Source organism: Hemicordylus capensis, chromosome 16 (assembly GCF_027244095.1).
Source record: "Hemicordylus capensis ecotype Gifberg chromosome 16, rHemCap1.1.pri, whole genome shotgun sequence".
NCBI lineage: Eukaryota > Metazoa > Chordata > Lepidosauria > Squamata > Cordylidae > Hemicordylus > Hemicordylus capensis.
This window is the reverse complement of record NC_069672.1, coordinates 16191221-16211440: the sequence shown is the minus strand read 5'-3', so window position 1 is coordinate 16211440 and position 20220 is coordinate 16191221. Positions and strand designations below refer to the sequence as shown.

At 55.3% G+C, this 20220-nt stretch overlaps 1 protein-coding gene across 6 annotated transcripts in view; it reads left to right on the top strand.

The window, feature by feature from the left end:
- The window catches only part of IGSF21 (immunoglobin superfamily member 21), a 228248-nt gene that overhangs the window by 160054 nt on the left and 47974 nt on the right, over positions 1 to 20220 (top strand). The gene's annotated exons all lie outside the window — the stretch shown is intronic.

Sequence of the window (20220 nt, the reverse complement as noted above, 5' to 3'; positions counted from 1 at the left end):
CTTGGTGCGCCTCCAGCCCGCTTTTCAAAAGACCACCCTAACCAGTGTCGGACTGCTTCCTAGTTATGGTGTACTTGGAACCGGCTCCAAAGCTGGAAAACTGCATGGAATGAAGGGCTCTGCCTAAATGTCCTCTGGTTTCATTTTGTAGGGCACAATGCTTGGAAGAGGGAATCCTTTCCTTCTGACGTCAGTTTGCTTGCTGCCTTTGATTCTCCAGTTTTCTGTGCCTTTAATCCCTTTATAAAACTAAACTGTGTTGTTCTTCTTGTTCTGCGTCTTCTTTGGAACACAGGAAGCTGCCATCTACTGAGTCAGACCCTTGGTCCATCTCGCTCAGGATTGTCTACCCAGACTGGCAGCGGCTTCTCCAAGGTTGCAGGCAAGAATCTCAGCGTTATCTTGGAGATGCTGCCAGGGAGGGAACTTGGAACCTCAATGCTCTTCCTAGAGCGGCTCCATCCCCTAAGTGGGGGAATATCTTACAGTTCTGCTCACACTTCTAGTCTCCCTTTCATATGCAACCAGGGCAGACCCTGCTTAGCTAAGGGGACCAGTCATGCTTGCTATCACAGGACTACTACTCCTCCTCCTCCTTCTCCTCCTCCATCAAACCATCCAAACTGAAGAAGTTTAATCCATGTCACGATTTCACGTTTTTAAAGTTCAGTGGTGGGGAATTTTCTTTGAAGAACTAAAGATGTGGTTGATTCACCAAAGCTCTCTTTTCCAAGAAAACACCTACCCCCACCCCCAGCAAGATCCTACTGACCACACACTTCCCGCAGAAAGCTGGGGCTCGGATTCTCATCACGCTCCTTTGTAATAAAACCACCTTGCGCTTGCCAGTTGGAGATGGTCCCCCGCGCCCCCCCCCCCCGCTGTTTCCATTCCAAACAGATTTCAATGTCAGGCACCCAAGGGGATTGAAGACAAGCAATAATATGATGTGGGTGGCAAGAGTCAGGGGGAGAGAAATCCCTCGACGCGGGCTTTTTAATGCACACCGACATTTAAGGTTCCCTGAGCTCGCACAGAGCGATTCTCCTGTGGCCTGAGCTGACCCTGCCAGGGAGTGAGGCGGCTGTGATGGGAAGTGAAGGGCGGCGAATGTGGGAAGCTGCCGTCTTGTCTCTGCCGTCAAGGGGTTGCAAAGGCCGCAGGGGTGTGTCTTCACAGGGATGTTTGCAGGCTGGGTGGGTGGCTCGGGCAGCGGCTGCTGACGCCCGCACACCCAAAGTCACCCCGGGCTGCATCGCCAGCTCAGAAGGAGCAACCTCGTTCTCTTCTTCCCACGACAAAGTTCAGCGCAGGATCCGTCTCCTACAGGTGTCGCCCACCAGCTCCTTTGGGCAGACCAACCCAGGCCCTCTGCATTTCTGGTCTTGTTAGTAGCAGGCATGCATTTCCCCCCTTGCTAAGCAGGGTCCACACTGGTTTGCATTTGAATGGGAGACTCCATGCCTCTGCCAGATAGATGGACCAAAGGCAGCTAACTGTGCTAACTTCTGTGTTGCAACAAACATCAAGGACAGCAGGGGTTGAGTTCAGCCGGCAACACTGCTTGGCTGGGGGTTCAAAACAAACGGAAGAAAGTTCTCCATAGGGCGTGTGACCTAATCTATGGTATTCAGTACCACCAGATCTTTAGTTCATTCATTTTATATTTCTGTCCCGCTCTTTCTCCAAGGAGTCCAGAGTGGTGGACATGGTTATGTTTCTTCTCACAACAACCCTGTGAAGTAGGCTAGGCTGAGAGAGAAGGGGCTGGCCCAGAGTCACCCTGCACGTTTCGTGACTGAATGAGAATTTGGACTTGGGTCTCCCTGGCCCTGGTCAACCACTACCCTATCCTGGCTCTCAAATATTTAGCTGGCCACTGAGTTTGACAACTTTAGAGGTGGATTAGTCAAATTCATGGACAGTGAAATGGAGCCTCCATGTTCAGAGGCAGTGAACACCATGAACTCCAGCCTTTTGGGGGGACAAACGGGACAGCTGTCATATATCCATGCTCTGCTTGTGGGTCTCCAGAAGGCTTGGCCAACTTGATAGCCACCTTTCTGCGTCTCCCTTCCAACGCCTCTTCATATCGACACAGCAACTGCCAGATCTAGTGTCCGCCCTTTGCAGGTTTTCTGTGTTCTTTGTGGTGGCTGCCAGGGAGGCCTCTGTTCCTTGCGGTCATTAATTACCCCCGGCTCCCTCCCCAGCCAGGCGTCCCTCGGCTCTGGGTGTCGATTCACCCTTGCTTCCTGCTTGCCTTTGGTTTGGCGCCTGGGTTCCCTTGGGGCTCTATATTTCGCAGCGTCCCTCCTTTCCTTTGTCCTTCTGCCTTCTTTGTGGCAGTATTGTGTCCGCATCTTAATCTGCTCTCTCTCTTTTTTAAATGAATACAAACCTAATTATCCTCTCTACTCCTTGTAAAGCACTTCCCCCACGCGCCCAGCGAGAGGCTTTGATCATCCCAATTACCCTCTCTGGCACTTTTTTGCCAGGGTCGTCATTATCTTCTTGGAAAGACAGCTTCTCCCTGCCTTCCTCAGGCCTCCGAAACGGGCCACCGGGGTCCCTTCTGCTGCTGGCTCTTTTAGTGAGCCCTTCCCCACCTGCCGAAATTAACTGACCTTCTCTGAACCTGGGAAGGCCATAAAATAACATGATGAGATCCGTTACCCTGGAGCTTCTAGTTCTGCAGTCCTTTCGCCTTCCTTGGGAACCGCCGAAGATGGCTGCGGCGGAGAGTAGGGTAGAGATGCTTAGCATGGAGGAGGGGCCAGGAAGGAAGTTGGAGGTTCTCGCCTGGGCCATGTTTTTATGGCCCTACCCTGGAACAGTGCTGCATCCCAGGGCCATCAAAGGGATGCCCACCAACGCACAGCCTCATATTGCAGCTCCTGTGAAAATGAGCTATTTTTTAAGATACAACAGTGGGGACCCTGAAACCAATTCGGACCCTCCCAAATGGGTCCTGGAAGTGACCGTGGAAGTTCCCAAAGGGCCTGGGACAAATTAAAACTGCCCATCACTGTGATGTGTGACGAGCCGCCAGGAGCACCACCGCCTGGAGCATCTCCTCGGGGAGGATTCCCGTCTTCTGGAGCGACTCCACCCACCCAGGCCGGCCATTGGCTCCCCTCCACAGGAAGGGCTCTAACGGCTTCCTGTTGAGCTCTGGACTTTGCCTGGGCAGCGATAGCCTTGCTCAGTTTTGGCTCTTGGCTTGCTCTCCGGTGTTCTGACCTCTTGGCCCAGCTCCGGCTCCCGCTCGGCAGCTTAGCTCATCTTGGCCACAAGGAGAACCCAGGGCCTTCACTTCTGTGCCAGTGGAGCAGAAGGCCACCCCTTGTGTAGCCAGAACGTGCCCCCTAAATTCTGTGGGAGCCCTTAAGAAACAAACTGGCCCCATCTGCATTGATTGATTGATTGATTAAATGCCGTCTAGTCGGTGTCGACTCTGAGCGACTACCTAGAAAGATTCTCTCCAGGATGATCTGTCTTCCACTTGGCCTTTCAGGTCTCTCAGTGATGCCTTCATGGAGTCCATCCACCTGGCTGCTGGCCGTCCTCTTCTTCTCTTTCCTTCCACTTTCCCCAGCATTACGGACTTCTCAAGGGAGTTGGGTCTTCGCTTAATGTGTCCCAAGTATGATAATAATGTGTCCGAAGTAGCCACACTCATTAGTGTCATTCTGTGCCCCGTTGGGTTGTCACGCTTTGTTGTGACCAAGAGAGGAATAATAATTATTCATTATGCAATGCAATGAATAATAATAACAATAATTTATTAATGAATAAATGGTTCAATAATAATTAATAACCATCAATTATAGTTAATCATAATTCTATTTAATATAATTTAATATTGTATTAATTTAAATGATTTAATATTTAATTTGATGATTAATTATTGATGATGATGATGATGATTTACTATGCAATGCAACCGCCATTCTCCTGTGCGCGTTCTCTCTCTCTCTCTCCCTCTCTTGCCATCTTCCCTGACTCCTCCCAATACGCCAGACCCAATTTTCCATTCACTTTGGAGCCAACCTCTTTAGCATATATCAAAATGTCTATAAAAGTTGGGTTTGTTGCTTATAAAGCTCCCTCCCCCTCCCTCGATTTGCTGTACATTGTCAGCGTGCACGCTGGATTGTAAAGGCAACCATCCGTGCCAGCAGAATCACGCACGTTATAAAAAGATTAGGAGGAGGCTTGCCAGCGACCGTGTGCTGCACACCAAACAGTCTCCTGTGGAAAGGAGGGAGAGGAGCCCCGGCGAACGAGGACGTGCAATGCTAATGAAGTTAATAATTAGATCTGCAACGCTTACCAGATTAATCGGTCTGATTAATTGATTACATATCTCTTAAACAATGTAAAAATGTGCTCCCAGTGAATCAGGCAGCAACTTCATTTTTAAGCAATGTTGGATTATTTCTCAGTGAGCCTCCAGCAGGTAGCGGGTCCTGCCTTAGAAGAGGTCTTCTCTGGCGCAAAGGAGGGAAAGCCTCTTCTGAGAGGGTTCCTGCTCCCAACGCGCGCGCACACACAAATACACACACATGCACCATTGAGAAACAAAGCAACGATCCTTTCCCTCCTCTCTTTAGAATTAGCTAATTAACTGAATCTGTGTATGAATGAATCAACTGGGATTTCTTTAATTAAGTGGCATCCATTGTAAAAATGGGAACCTGTTCTCAGAAAGGATTTTTGTGTGCGGGGGAGAGAGACAGCCTGATCTCAGTTTCTGCGTGCAGGCATACTTTCCCCTTTTACGGTGACATTATTAATGGAGGCTGTGCTGTGCTGATGAACTTGGTGGATTCTCGGCCAAAGAAGAAGTGCCCCCCCCACAAGACCCTGGTAGCTGCTGGGACCAGGAGGAATTGACTCCCCCTAGTGGAGGCTCCGAGTCAGCTGTTTTGAAGGTCACCCCACGCTCGGACATATACCCCTTGTCCCATGCTTGGGATCCCTTGTGCCATGGAACCCCCCCCTCCCACAGTTGCCCCCGCAGGAGGAATGAATCCAGACAGAAGCCCCCGTCAGAAGGCAGAGCGCTTGCTGTCTGCAAGGGGCCTCCTTTCCCCAAGTTTGGAGCCTGACTGAAGCCTTCCTAGGATCAGGGACTCTTCTGATGCGCTAGGAAAAACAGATCTGTGAGGTTGGCTGGAAGAGCCCTCCATGACCTCTGCTGGTGCACTGCCTCTCCTGCCTGCCTCCCCGCAGTCCAAGTTCTCGGGTGTGGACAGCTCCTCTGCTCCAGCAGCAATCGTGCTGGACAGCTCCTGCATCTCCCTTGCAAGTGTGTGTCTTCCCACCCATTCTTGAATCGGTGGGAATGGGACATTCTCCAGGCCTGCTCAACTCAGGGCCCCCCAGCTGTCTTTGGACCACAACTCCCATAATCCCCAGCCATAGTAGCCAATAGCCAGGGATTATGGGAATTGTAGGCCAACATCTGCAGGAGGGCCGGATTTGAGCAGGCCTGCGGAGCCCAGCTCAGATGCCCCGCTCTGTGTCTCTCCACTTGGCGTGTAGCCCTCCTCCTGCTTCGGTCCAAATTTGGAGAATTGCAAATTTGGTGCCTTGACGCCTGGGGTGAGTGCGCCCACTGTCCGCCCCCTCTGCACACCCCCACTTTCCCCCTCCTCGCCTGCTTTCCCTTTGCCACTCACTCACCGCCCTGCTCAGTAATATTGGATTAGCCCACTTTTCCTGAAAAGCTGATTTCTGATTTGCATAATCCTCCCCCCTTTGGAGCAGCCTTGCCGGGCTCCAGTGATAAGATGGGGTGGCTGGCTGGTGGCGGGGAAGGAGAACAAATCACGCTCGCTGGGGAGGCGGGGAGGGGAATATATTTTCTATTTTTATCTTTCAAAGAAGAAGCAGCAGCTCTCATTCTTCCCAGGCAGTACAGTTGGCACCTGTTCGGCTTGCTCCCTGGAAGCTGGATTTTATCATGGAGCTCGGAGCGAGTCGGCCATGGATTCCTCTGGCCAGCCCTGATGAGCGGCTCGCTTTTGGCTATGGATTGAGCTAGTCTGGTGGTAGCAAGCAGGACTTGTCCTCTTAGCTCAGCAGGGTCCACCCTGGTTGCAGATGAACGGGAGACTTGATGTGTGAGCAGCACTGTCAGAGATTCCCCTCAGAGGACGGAGCCGCTCTGGCAAGAGCATCTATAGGTCCCAAGTTCCCTCCCTGGCAGCATCTCCAATGAGATAGGGCTGAGAGAGACTCCTGCCTGCAACCTTGGCGAAGCCGCTGCCAGTCTGGGAAGACCATACTGAGCTAGCTGGACCAAGGGTCTGACTCAGTAGATGGCAGCTGCCTATGTTCCTATGAGATCTGGCAGCAGTCCCCAAATATTAGAAGGGCCACTGCCAAAGAGGAGGAGGAGTGGGGGTGGACTAGATGACCCCCAAAGTCTCTCCCAGCTCTGAAATCCCAGCTCTGGAGGTTAAGGAGCCCTCCTTGGAAACAGACAAAGCCCTCCCAGGTGGACCGAGGCTCCAGCTTAATGCCTGACTCTTCCAGGATGTGCATCCTTCACCGAGCCTTGCCGGTGAATTGTTTCCCCCAGTCTTGAGCACTGAGCAGAGCAGCGCTTCCCCCGTCTCGGAGTCCCCCCCCCGCTCTCTTTCCCTCCCCCCTCCCCTCTTGGTCCTGCTGGCACTCAAAGTCCCGGTAGCCGTCTCCGCCTCACTTTAGGAATGAAGGATGCTCTCCGCTGAACTGGTGCAGAGACGCCGGGGCTGTTGAGTTATATTTATACCGTTTGTAAATGGTTCTGACAGGGCTTGACGGCGGGAGGAAAAGGAACAGGTGTGCGGGGTAGGATTCTTGCTCTTGGCGGGAGGAGGAGGAGAGGACCCGCTTCCTCGAGAGAAGCTGCCGACGTGGGGCTGGAAAGTGTCCTTGAAGGCGGTGGGGGGGTGTCTCAGGCTGAGAGCCAGAGCTACCACTTCCAGGCCCCAAGAGTGTGTTGGGTGCAGTGTCCTTTCCAAGAGGGATTCCTTCCCAGATGGTGTGGACTACAGCTCCCAGAATCCCCCGCTGCAGTGGTTTTTGCTTGGGGCCTGACAGACTCTCCATGTTTTGAGGCAGTCTGTCGCCGAGTACCAGTCGCTGGGTAGGTAACAGGGACAGGGGAGCTGTTGCCTCTGGGAAGCCCAACCGCAGGGCGTGGGGGTAACAGCCTGTCCCTGCTGTTGCTCTCCAGTGCCTGGTATAACGTGGCATTCTGCTTTGGAACAGGGAGGATCCAAAGAAGTGAAGTACAGTTGTGCTGTCGAGTCGGTGTCGACTCCTGGCCCCCACAGAGCCCTGTGGTTGTCTTTGGTGGAATACAGGAGGGGTTTGCCGTTGCCTCCTCCTGCACAGTATGAGATGATGCCTTTCAGCACCTTCCTAGATCGCTGCTGCCCGATATGGGGGTTTCCCATAGTCTGGGAAACACACCAGCGAGGAATCAAACCAGCAGCCTCTTGCTCCCTAGGCAAGTCGTTGTTGTTGTTGTTGTTGTTGTTGTTGTTGTTGTTATTACATTTATATCCTGCTCTTCCTCCAAGGAGCCCAGAGCGGTGTACGACATACTTGAGTTTCTCTTTCACAACAACCCTGTGAAGTAGGTCAGGCTGAGAGAGAAGTGACTGGCCCAGAGTCACCCAGCTAGTTTCATGGCTGAAGGGGGATTTGAACTCGGGTCTCCCCGGTCCTAGTCCAGTGCTCTAACCACTGCACCACGCTGGCAAAGCAGTGCCATGTGTAAAAACTAGATTCAGAATTGGGTTCCGAGCAGGAGTTTGCTGGAGTCTAGGGTCAGCACGAGAAAGCGACCGGCTCAGGGCAAGAAACCGACCGAGGAACAGGACCACGGCTAGCTCCCAGGGCAGGGTCAGGACCTGGAGAGCTCCCAAGGCTGTGTGGAGGGTATCCGCCGAGGGATGGGAAAGATGGTGCCAGGGTGGAGGTCTGGCCCCAGCTGAGCCTTCCCATCGCTCTGCTCACCAGCTCCTCTCTCTGGGTCCATCACCCGCTGGAGTCACCAGGGCTTAGGCCCCGAGGCTAGGGAGCCTCCATCCAGGCAGGCTGAGCCTCAGGTGGGGCTTCTGAGTCCAGGGGGAAAGCTAGGAGGCCTTCTCTGGTCCCGCGGGGGTGGGTGGGTCTGATGCAGCAAGAGCCCCCCCCCCGCCCTGCTCCATCCCTTGAACTCTCCGTGCCCTCCTCATTTGAGGGGCATCTAGATGTGGGGCTGAGACACTTCCGGGAATGCCTCCGCCCCACTTTTAGTCCCTATCATTCCACCTGGGAGCAGAGAATTCTGCCAATCCATTCTGCTTTGCACAAAGACCTCCTCGTTCCTGAGCCTCTGGCCCATCGGCTTTGTGGGTCGGCCCCCAACTTCTAGTCTTCGGAGAGAGGGAGAAAATTTCTCTCCCCCCGCCCCGTCCCCACACCATGCATAATTGGATGGACCCCCTTCTCATTCCTACACTGTCCTCCTTCCCCCCTCAAGAAAGACCCCCTCAAACTGCAGCCTTCCCTCATCGGGGAGGTGCCCCCACCATTCCGATGGCCCTCTTCTGCGCCTCTCCCCACTCCAGTGTCCTTTCTGAGGCGCGGTGACCAGGATGGCTTCCGCCGAGAGAAGCCCCAAAGCCCAGCCGTGGCGGCGGGGACGGAGGGTTGCCATGGAGACCTCCTCCTTCCAGCACTGTCCGCTCATTGGAAGGGCCGGCACTCTCTTTCACCATCACCTCTCCTCCCGGCTTGAAACATTTGCTTGTTCTCAGCTGGTCTTATCAGGAGAAGCCAGAGATGAAGGGAGGGGAATAAATGGAGCCATTGTGGCTGGTCCCTGAGATGCTTCCCTTGACGTGGTGCTGGGTAGCAATAAAACAACAAAGGGGACTCGGCGCTGTGTTGCCAGGAGGGTGTGTTTTTTGTGTGGCTGGCCTCCCGAGCGGCAGGGTGGAAGCAGATCCGCGAGGCTCTGCCTAGGGTCCTACGGGGGCCATCGTTTTAAAGATTTGCTTCTTCCCACTTACGCCACCCCATTTCCCCTGGATTGACGCCCCACCTCCCAACCAGTTTGGCACATCTGCACCGCGGGTTTTTTAAAGGGCTTTCGAGGAGGGACTGACGTTTGAAGGGGGAGAGTTCAGGATATGAAGTCCCCCCCCCTTTGGAAGGCCTTTCCCACTCTGAATCGAGCCCAGGACCTTCTGGGAGGCTTGGGAGCCCTGGGAAAGTGCATTTCCTAGGGCGGCTGGCACAGCTGAATGCTAGGTTAGCCCCAACAGAGGCAGGGAAAGGGCTGCGGAGAGAGAAAGAGATCTCACTGGCCCCACTGCTGCCCATGGGAGGAGTGAGCGTGGTGAGGGTGTGGTTGGTTTCTTGGGAGGAGGGGAGGGTTGAAGGAACGGATCACAGAGAGTAAGTAGAAACGGAGACACGCCCACACCCATCACGGCATTGGGGTGATATGGTGGCTGTTTGGGTGAATTTGGAAAACTGTACTCAGGTGACGCATCTTGAGGGAAACTGAGGGAAACGGGAAGCATTTCAGTAGTATTAGTGATGCTTCTTTGCGGTGAGGAGAAGGTGGCTGCTTCCCCTGCTGTAGTTCCTGCACTAGAAACAGAATCCAAAGCCAATTTGGAGGGTCATCCTGAGGCAAAAGTATCGCTCGGAAGTTCAAAGACAGTGTGAAGAATTTCAAGCGGAGTGAAATATCTCGGGGGTGTTTTTGTGCGTCTCTTCCTGGGATCGGAGCAGCCAGGAACGTGCAGATTCTGCCTTCCTCCTCCTCCGGTGACATGTCCCTGCTTGTGACCTTCACTCCTCTGGCTCCCCCACCTTGGCATGACCCCTTCCTGTGACGAGGCCGGTGTTGGCAGCCTTAACTTGTGGCAGAGAGGCCAGCTCAGGTGCGAGTGCACGTCTGCCACGATTCCCCTCCGCCTCGACTTTGTTTCCCGGTGCGGCCAGGAGAGCGATACGAGACTCTCTTTTTCGGTTTGGGCGTCGGTGGGTGGAATCCTTTGTCGCCTGGCAAGCAAGATTCCATTATCACAGTTTCGTTTCAATTCCGATACTTGCAGGAAGGCCTCCTTATTCCCAGGAGGAGGAGGAGAGTCTATTGGTTGTTCTCATCTAGGCCCATCTAACAGCTCTCTCACCTTTCGCATGCGGGAAGGCAGCTGCCATTTCTCCGTGGGAGGCGATGTTGTTCATGCTGTCTGTTCGGTGCTGTGGCTGGGATGAACACCTTCCAGCATCTCAGTCCGTGGGGAAATGAGAGGACCTCCCTGGTGGGCTAGCTGCTTCTCTTGCTTTCTCAGCCCTGTCCCCGCAATGTAGGGGTGGTTTTTGGTTTCGGTATCTCTCTTGTCCAGCAGCCTGCAAAGTCCATGCAGATGTTGCAGTGAAACCCACAAATGGCATGAAAGCAACAGTCCTCCTCCATGGTCTGTGCCGTTAGCATCTGGAGTTCTCAGCCCCACTCTGTCTGGAGTTGGATTGCCAGTGGCAGTCAGTCAGCCGGTTAATTACGGCCGATAGACCGTAATTACAGTCAGTTCATTATGGTCAGTTACAGGTTGCTGTCAGTGACTTGCATTGACCGAGCCGGGAATGGCTTCTCGGGAGACTTGGGGATGGGGATGGGGCTCAGTGGAAGAGCATCTGCTTTGCATGCAGAAGGTCCCAGGTTCACTCCCTCACATCAGAGCACAGGAAGCTGCCTTCTACTGAGTCAGACCCTTGGTCCATCGAGCCCAGTATTGTCCACACTGACTGGCAGCAGCTCTCCAAGGTTTCATGCAGGAGTCTTTCCCAGCCCTACCTGGAGATGCTGCCAGGGAGTGAACCTGGGAGCTTCTGCATTCAAGCATACAGATGCTCTCCTGCCTGTAACCTTGTCGAGCCAGTCTGTGTAGACAATGCTGAGCCACATGGACCAAGGGTCTGTCTTGGTATAAGGCCAGTTCCTCTGTAAGACTGAGTAGGGAGCCAATCAAAGCAGAAGAAAATCAGGAAGACATTTCAATCCTGGGTCATCTGGATGAGGTGTCCTCTCCCTGCGCCTCGTGGATTCTGGGAAATTTGGAGTTCATCTTCTTGTTCTCTGTGTAAAGATATGTGTGGTGGCTTCTGTGTCTGATTGATTGGTTGGTTGATTGATTAGGTGCCGTCAAGTCGGCATCGACTCTTAGCGATCCCATAGAAAGATTCTCTCCAGGATGATCTGTCTTCCACTTGTCTTTTAAGCTCTCTCAGTGGTGCATTCATTGCTGTCGTCATCGAGTCCATCCACCTGGCTGCTGGTCATCCTCTTCTTCTCTTTCCTTCAACTTTCCCCAGCATTATGGACTTCTCGAGGGAGCTGGGTCTTTGCGTCATGTGTGCCAAGTATGATAGTCTGAGCCTGGGCATTTGTGCCTCCAGTGAACACTCTGGATTGATTTGTTTCGTGATCCATTGGTTTGGTTTCCTGGCTGTCCCTGGTCTCCTCAAAAGTCTTCTCCAGCACCCAAGTTCAAGAGCATCAATGGTTTTCCTCTCTTGCTTCTTCAAAGTCCAGCTTTCGCATCCATAGAGTGTCATGGGGAAAACCATGGTCCGAACGATTCTAATCTTTGTAGGTATAGACACACCACGTCATCTAAATATCTGTGACTTATATCTGTGACTTCCTGAGGTGCCCCTTTCTCTTCCTCCATCAGTGATGTTGCCAAAATCCATCAAAATAAGAATTTGCCCCGCTGGTCATTTCTGGCTCCATCGTGACCATGCCGAGGCCTGAATTCAGAACAGGGTTGTGGGGTGGGCCCAAGTTATTTTCCTGGCTTTGGACTTTTTTTGTTTCCCCCCGAAGTTCCGCTTGTCCTGGCTCATTTGGATTCGAAGCAACAGGAGTTTTCTTGGCACGGCCCTCTGTGACTCAAATGGCCGTTTCTCTCTGGCCACGTAGGACGCTGGAATGAGAGGTAATCTCTCTTCCCCGGCGTGGGTGGTAATGTATTGTACACCGTCTCTACTTGGGCAAGCATCTGACAGGCAGCAAATATGGTGTGGGAATTCAAGTAGAAGTCTGTGACAGGGAGCCATTCCTTACCTTTTTACAAGGGATGGCTGCGGCATTCCTGATGCGAAAACGTCCCCTTTCCCCTTCGCTCAGTCCGTGCTGCCGGCGGGGTCTCTGAACTTTCTAGAATGTGAGTCAGGGCCAGCCAAGCGATGAGGCCATCTTGTAGTGACGGATTCTTTTGGAGCGGCGGCGGTTTTTGTAGGGCAACCCTTTGGAGGGCAGCCCTTTTCAGCGGGGACCCTGAGCAGGTGACGGACGGGCCCATGCAGACCCCCACGTGAGCTGCTGCTTCCAAGATAGGAACGCAACCGCCTCCTCTTCCTCCATGACCATGGAGAGGTCTTCTGGGGAGTTTCTGAGTCTCCCTTCATGGGCGTCGGATCTTGGCTCCTGACGCCAAGACCTCAGAGGCTGGTTCCCAAGAGAGATGAACCAGGATATTGTGATCCCATCACGGGACGTTTTGTGGGACTCCCCCAAATTGACTTCCACACCCAACGGCCTTAGAGGAGGCTGAGTGTCAAATCCATCCATAGCCACGGGGATTTGGAAGAAAGGGGATTTAGATCAAGGCAGAGGAGCTGTGGGAGAACAAGAGCGGGCAGCTTAAGAAACCGCGCTACCCTCAGGAGAAGGAAGCTGGTATTGACTTCCCAGACCGCCCTGAGCTGTTTTGTAAGGGCAGTCTAGAAATCGGGCAAATAAATAATAAAATAAAATATCGCGGTGGCGAACATGAAGGGCCCCCCTTTGCTAAGTGGGGTCTGCCTTGGTTTGCATTTGGATGGGTGACTACATTTGAGCGCTGTAAGATACTCCTCTTAGGGAATGGGGCTGTCATTAATTAATTTTATTTATTTTTATTTATTGTTAAATTTGTATACTGCCTTTTCATTAAAACCATCCCAAGGCGGTTCACACAAAAATTAAAACAAGTCTAGAAAAATCACACAATTAAAATATTAAGCTTAAAATATAAAAACATAGATCTGACTAAAAAATATTTAAAATGCAAGCATATGATATCCATACAGAATACAAAGAAGCCACAGTAGAGACAATCATACAAAAGCCTGGGCAAAAGTCATGCTTTCACATGCTTTCTTAAAAGCTGTGATGGAGACCGAGGGGCGACTGGCCACCGGGAGAGCATCCCAGAGTCTGGGGGCAGCAACAGAGAAGGCCCTGTCCCGCATGCACGACAGCCGAGCCTCCCTGATGGTGGTACCCTGTCGTTCAGTGGGACAGCATCTCCTTGCGTGCTTGCTTGCATGCAGAAGATCCCAGATTAACTCGCTGGCATCTCCGAGACAGGGCTGAGAGAGAGACTCCTGCCTGCAACCTTGGAGAAGCTGCTGCCAGTCAGTGTAGACAAGACTGAGCTAGATGGACCCAGGGTCTGCCTCAGTAGAAGGCGTCTTCTTGCGTTCCAGGTTAGGGCAGGAGTTGAATGCCGACCTTCCATCGCAACAGTCTCTCAGCGAGTTTGCCAACGGCTTCCGGACGACTCCCTCCCTGTCTGGACGTGGATGGCGCGGGATCGTTTATCTCCTTGGTTCCAGAATGCACTGCAGGAGATGCCTGCCAAGCTTCGGGTGCTTTGCTGCTCTTCCCCTTCCTAGGACCCCTGCCAGCCCCTCCTTCCTTGGCAAAGACGTTCCCAGAGCCCAGTGAGGGGCCTGTGCCAGGGATGCCACCTCCTTTCCGTGCCTCGCAGCAGTGCCCAAGGTCACGGGGGCCGGCCCATCCTTCGGCTCCGCTCTTGGTCTCGCTTTCGACATTCGGGGCAGGGCAGGAGAAACAAAGGGAGGGGCGCCTGCCGGGCCTGTTAGGATGGAAGAGGTTGCGTCGGCTTTGGAGCGGCGGAGGAAACTTGGCTGGAGGCCGCTGGCGGGCAGCGGCCTGTTTTTGCTGCGGGCTCCTGGGCGATATCCGGGCTCCTTTCCCATGCTGAGACCTTCTCGTCTTGAAAGGCTGTCCTTTGCTCTTGAATGTCTTCCATGAATTTCATGTTTATTTGATGCCCTTTTTATTCAGTCCTGCGGGGTGAAGGGAAGCCAAAATTGGGGAGATGGGAGCCATGGGACATTGGCCTCCCCTTTCAGTTCTTTAGTGGCCCATCGTGGGAGTGCCCCTTGAGCTTCTGCTGACCCCAAGAGCAGCCCAGAGGTTGCCTCCTTGGCTTGGCAGCCATGGCAGTCCTTGGATGCCCTTTCCGTGGTGCCGGGAATATCCTGCCCCCGTTGACGGCTCTGCAGCTGCTGGCCCGGAGCTGGGCTCAGCATCGGTGTGACGCCTGACCACCTGCCAAGCTGGCAGCGTCCTGGCAGAGGCAAGGAGCTGTTGAGTGATGCGTTGGCTTCCGATGGCGGCTGGGTTGGGAGCCGTGCCCGAGACTTCATCGGCAGCGCTGCCAAAGGGCCTTGCTGATTCGCGGGGAAGGGAGGGGATGATTCCGTTGCAGTCCCGTGGGTGACCTGCCGCTTCTGCAGGCGGGCTGATACGGAGCGAGCCGAGGCACGGCGGAGTCTTGGCTGGGCCGGGCGGCTGGCCTTGCGGCACCAGCGTGGGGACTGCAGGAAGGAGGCCGCTGTGTGTTGCAGCTCTGTGGGAACTGGGGCCAGAGTTCTTGGCTGAGAGATGGTGGCAGAAGGCAGCGTGTTTGTTGATCAACCCCCTGCCTGGCATGATAGAGGGAGGGGACTGGTGAGAGGACAACCGTCAAGGAGCAGGTTTCTTCTTTCACATTTGCAATCTGAGGACTTGCTTCCCAGGGTCATTGGAAGAAGAGGCAGGGCTAGTGCTCAGGGCCAGTTTCGAACTGGTGGACCTTGGAAACCAAATGCCCTCGGTTCAGAAACCTACCCCCAATGCAGGCTGAGCTCAAGCACCCTTCGAGGTTCAGTCCCAGCTTGAACGGAGTTTACCTTTTCCTTTGCGTTGTTCCCCCGGCTTTGTTGGAAAGCGTGCCCTTGTGGATGATGGGACCAAAAAGCAAGCTCTGGTAAGAGGAGGGGCCCTGTCCTGAAGGCCTAGATGTTCCTGGGCCTGCTCAGTGGTGCCATTTCCTGCTGGGGCCATGGGAGCTGTCATTTCCCATGCCTCCTGGTTTGACAGTTTGGACTGGGAGGCAGAGGAAAGGACCAATCCCATGCACTGTACCGGGAAAACGCTGCTTCTGAGCATGTTGGCCTTAAGGATAATGAAACATCTCACCGGCTACTGATTTCCCTTGGGAAGTGGAGGAGGATATTCTCTTTGCAAAGGCTCCCAGAAGAAAGCTCAAAGACCCAAGCTTGTTCTGAGAGAGCTCAGGAAAAACCAACAACAAGTAATTAGGAGCCGGGAGGTGCTCATCCATCATGAGGAGTGATGGATGAGGCAAACCTTTTCCAGTCCTTCTCACAATGCAAAATGTGGCCAGGCTGTGTTGCCTTTCGCTCTGTGGGCCATCACGGATGGTGTCCTAGGGCCAGGCGGGGGCCATTTGAAGCCTCCCCCCGACCCAAATCAGTGGAGGCCTCACTTCCCTCCAGCTCGGTTCAGAACCGGCTCGGGATTTACGAGCTTTCTTGGGGAATGTTTGGCAACAGCTTGCCTGCCCTGCAGGAGTGCAGAAGGGGATTGGGAAAGTTTCTGCGTGGCTGGAAGAGACCCCCAGTACCCTGGGGCCTCCACACCTTGCCCCTGAGGACTTTCGCGACAGCTCTGGTTCTCCCCGCTCATTGCCAGTGCCTTCCAAGGCTGGGAGCGGAAGACGTTTGCCTTGCCTGGAACTCCGCCCTCGGGACGTGCGCCTTCCTGGCCAGAAGGCAAGCAGCCAAGTTGCCGCCAGGGCCGGTGGTCCACGCCTGCTTCAAAGCCAGGGAGCCCGGCCTTCTGCCCTTCTTGGCTCAACAGGGCCGCGGATCCTTCCTTCCCCGCTTGTGGCTCCTTGAGCCAGCCAGCGTCCCAGAGGGCCTTTCGCGGCCCAGAGCGCCCTGCAGCTCTCGCTCTGGCCATGCTCCGGCCTCCTCCTCTCCCTCCCTGTGGCCTGGCAGTGGGGGGCCCGAGGCCCTCAAGCCGTCTGCAGGCAGAGCGGCGCGTGGCTGGTGGCTTCTCGCGGGTGCCTTGGGCCGCTGGGCTTTGGCTCCCAGACCTCCGCGGGAAGCCAACTTCCCGGCCCTCTTGTGCCTGCAGAGCCAGGCGCGGAGGCCTCGTGGACTAATGAGCCGCCGTCCCTGATGGCGGCGATGCTCTTTCCGCCACCTCAGTTGTCAGCCGGGCCTCCGTCCGGGGGAAACCGCTCTGCTCCGATGAGCGAGAAGCCCATCAGACAGGACAAGCTGGGGTTGATGAATTACAGGCGCTGGCCGCGAGCTCCCCGCCTGCCTGATCGACTCTGACAAGCTGGAATCCCTGCAGGGGGCCCGCCTGCCAGTGCCCGTTAAGAGCCGGAGACGGGCTTGCTCTGCCCCGCAAGGTAGCCAGGGGCTACGGGGAAGGGGGACGGCCGTGCCGAGGGACTGGGACTGGGAGCCCTCTCCGCTTGGGTTGGGCAGGATTCCTGCCGTCTCAGCCCTGACGGCCAGGCGGTTGGGAGGAGAGGGAGCGGGGCCGGAACCGGGGGGCACTCCGGTGAAGGGGTGGGGTGTTGGCAGGCCGCCGCGGAGCGTGTTGGGCAGACTGGGAGAGGCGGGTTCGAGTCCCACCTCAGCCCTGAAGCCCCCCAGGTGACTTTGGGCTGATCACGCCCAGCAGAATCTGCCCCAGAGGGCGATTTCAAGGAGAAAAGGGGGACGTGTCAGGCCCCCTGAGGCCCGATAAAGATCTGCTCGATGGGAGTGAGGGACGTTCGCGCCTCGCTGTCTCCCGCATGTGTTGGCTTTGGGAGTGTGCTGAACGTCTGGACCTTGGTCCACTTTGCGCCATCTTCTCTACGCGGACTGGTTTCAGGCTCGAGGTCCCGCCCAGCCCCACCTGGAGGTGCTGCTACCTGCCAGGGAGTGAACCCGGGACCTTGTGCCTGCCAAGCAAGCAGGGGCTCTGCCACTGAGCATCCGAAGAAGCTGCCCTCAGCGGAGCCAGGCGTTTGATCTCTCTAGCCCAGGATTGCTAACTCTGCCTGGCAGTGGCTCTCGGGACCGCTTTGCTGGGGATTGAAACCAAGACCTCTCCGTGCACTGCAAGGGCTCTACCCCAGACTGCCGCCCGGCCGTTTGCTTGCACGGAGAAGCGGCTCTTCGTTGCGCTGCAGGAACCAGGCCCAACTTCTCATCTTCTCTTCAGGAGAGGAGGTGGATCAGTGGCTGCCCCTCCTCCTCCTCCTCCTCCTCCAGACCCACAGCCCAGAGGGGGCGAGAGGCCGTAGCTCAGTGTGAGAGCCTCTGCTCTGCACGCAGAAGGTCCCAGGTTCAATCCCTGGCAGCATCGCCCATTAGGCCCGGGAAAGACTCCTGCCTGGAACCTTGGAGAAGTTGCTGCCAGCCAGAGGAGACCGTCCTCTGACTGTGGCTGGACCCCGGGGGTAGGAGGCAGCTTCCTGTGTCCGCTGAGCCCAGGCTTGGAGGTCTCGTCCAGTCCTCACGTTTGACGAACCCTCCTGACAAGCCATGGAGAGGGAGGGCAATTCCCGCCTGGTCTTCTGAGCGTCTATGTTGCAAGCACTGCAGGGGCCGGAGAGGAAGGTGGCAACGAGGTTGGGGTGCCCATGCCGCAGCCGCCACCGCCGCCTGGATTTGGTGAGGGCTGCCTCCTCCCTTCCGTGGCAAGGCAGGCGCTGAGTTGATCCTTAATTATTTCCACTGCCAGGCGGAAAGCGCTTGCTCCTGGAAAAACAAATTGAATGCTCTGCTTGTTCCCAGGCCGTGCGTACGTCTCTTGGCTGATGCCAGGAGGGAAGGAGGAAGGAGGTGTCCCCCTCCCCACCTCGCCCCTTCCCCCCCCCTTCCATAGCAACCACTTGAAGTGCATCTCTCTCTCTCTCTCTCTCTCTCTCTCTCTTTCTCTGCAGCCGTTTTCTACCCAGTTGTTCCAAAGACGTGCTGTCAAGGTAGCCGGGCCCAGAGACGTCCCCGTCTCTGCCACCAACCCACAAGGGGGGACGCCCAGGTTCTCGGCCAGCACCGGGTTTCAGTTCAAGCCGCTGGACTGGACTGGAATTCCCAAGCGCACGGCTGCGTATATTTGTCTCCCGCTTTCTGACACGGTCTCAAAGCGGTTTATGCAGGAAAACAAACGCCCGGTCAATAGCGGCCCTCTCTCTTGCCCGGATGAGCCCCCCATGTCTTAGTCTGCAGGCTGTTCCTTTGCACCGACCGTGGCAAGCCGTGTGAGTGAGGAAGGGGGAGCTGGGGTGGCGGCAAGGGGGGGCCATGCAATTTAAACAGTCCGAGGGACACCGCTGAGAGTTGTTTTCGCTTCCCGGCCTCTATTACACACACTGGCCGTGTCGGCGGGATTGGGCCGTAAGTGGGAGATCAAGTTTATTACAGCTATTTCCAGTCTGTAATTGGTTTTGTAGAACACGGAGAGCGGGCGGGCTTGGGGGAGAGGAAATGCCAAGGCCCGGCGGGGGCCTCTGGCTCGGATCGGCTTTGCTTCTGCTTGCCCATTGGGAATTGCTGGCCTGCCTGCGAGCGGAGACCTGGGCGGAAGGCGTCCGGCTGGGTGTGTCCGTCCCGCTGCAAAGGCACAGGCTGGGCAGGAGCAGAGCTGGCGGAGGAAGAGAGGCGTCTTCTAATCTAAACCGTCTCCCAAGGCCAGCCTGTGTTTGGTGAGTGGGAGCAGCAGCGGGGGCCAGGGGGCATCGGGATTTCTCTGGGGAGCGTTGGGACTCCCAGAAGACCCATCTCAGCCAGGATCTGCTTCCCAGCCTCCTGTGGATCCAAGGAGCCCCCAGATCGCGAGGCACTTTTCTTTGTGGCCCATCACCTGGGGCCGAGGGTCTCTGGGCACAGAATGGGAGCTCAGAGTGCTTGTGGATGGGTGCTGGCGTCGATCCTCGCGGGCCTCTGCTTTCCGCGAAGAAGGCCCCCCCAGTTCAGTCTCTGGCAGCATCTCCAGGTAGGGCTGGGAGAGTTCCAAGCCCTGTAGCGCTGCTGCCAGTCAGTGTTGACAACACCAAGCGAGATCAACCAAGGTCCGGCTGATAGAAGATCGCTTCCTATGGGGAGGACCATCACTCGGAGCACCCGTTTGGCGTGCAGGAGATCTCGGTTCACTCCCTTGCAGCATTTCCAGGTGGGCTGGAGACCGGCACCGCGGCAGGGGAGCAACAGCAGGAGAGAGGGCCGGCCCCTTTCAGCTCCTGCCTGTGGCTCCCAGCGGCATCTGGTGGGCCACAGTGCGAAACAGGATGCCGGACTAGATGGGCTTCTTTGGGCCTGACCCAGCAGGGCTGTCCTGATGTTCTTGTTCTTATGCTTAGTGGTCCGACTTGGTAGAGTCTTGGAGTCGTGTGCTCATTGCTGGTGTGGTGAGTTTCTTTCAGAAAGCATGTGTGTGCTCAGTCAGCGATCGTGATTCGGTGATTTAATTATTCTCCACGAAGGTCGCATTATGGCAAAAGAGCAACATGCTTGAAACACGTTGGATGCACTCGAAGAGCAATAAATAAATCCGGTGGCCCCTTTCGATCTCTCCCTCCTCTCCCTGTGAATCGGTGAAGCTCTCTTGTTTCTGGACCCTGGGTTTCCCCCACAAGATGGTTCTTAAGGGCACAGAGGTGGGCGTCTGTTTGCAGCGGATGGGGTGCTCTGATGTTGTTGAGGCATCTTGCCTGCCCTAAAGATCAGATCGGTAGAGGAGGGACGGTCAGTTTGCCTGTGTGTGGAGTCTCTTTTCCGAGCTGTGGCTTCCCAGATGGGCACCACCAACCAATGGCTTTGCAAAGGTGTTCAGGAAATGTCGCTCTAGGCCCGCCCCCCAGTTTTATATTTTTGACAGGGATGTCAGCTTCATGATTAGCACACGTCAGTTGCCTTGCCACGCCAGGAGGTGACAGCTATTGGAACTGACAGAGCTCCTTCCGTCTCTTTCCACGCCATCCCTGTCTGGTGTCCACTGTGGGCCGGCCGCCTTCTGATAGACAGATCCTTCCCTGTTTCTGGGGAAGGAAAGATAATCTGTCCTACTAC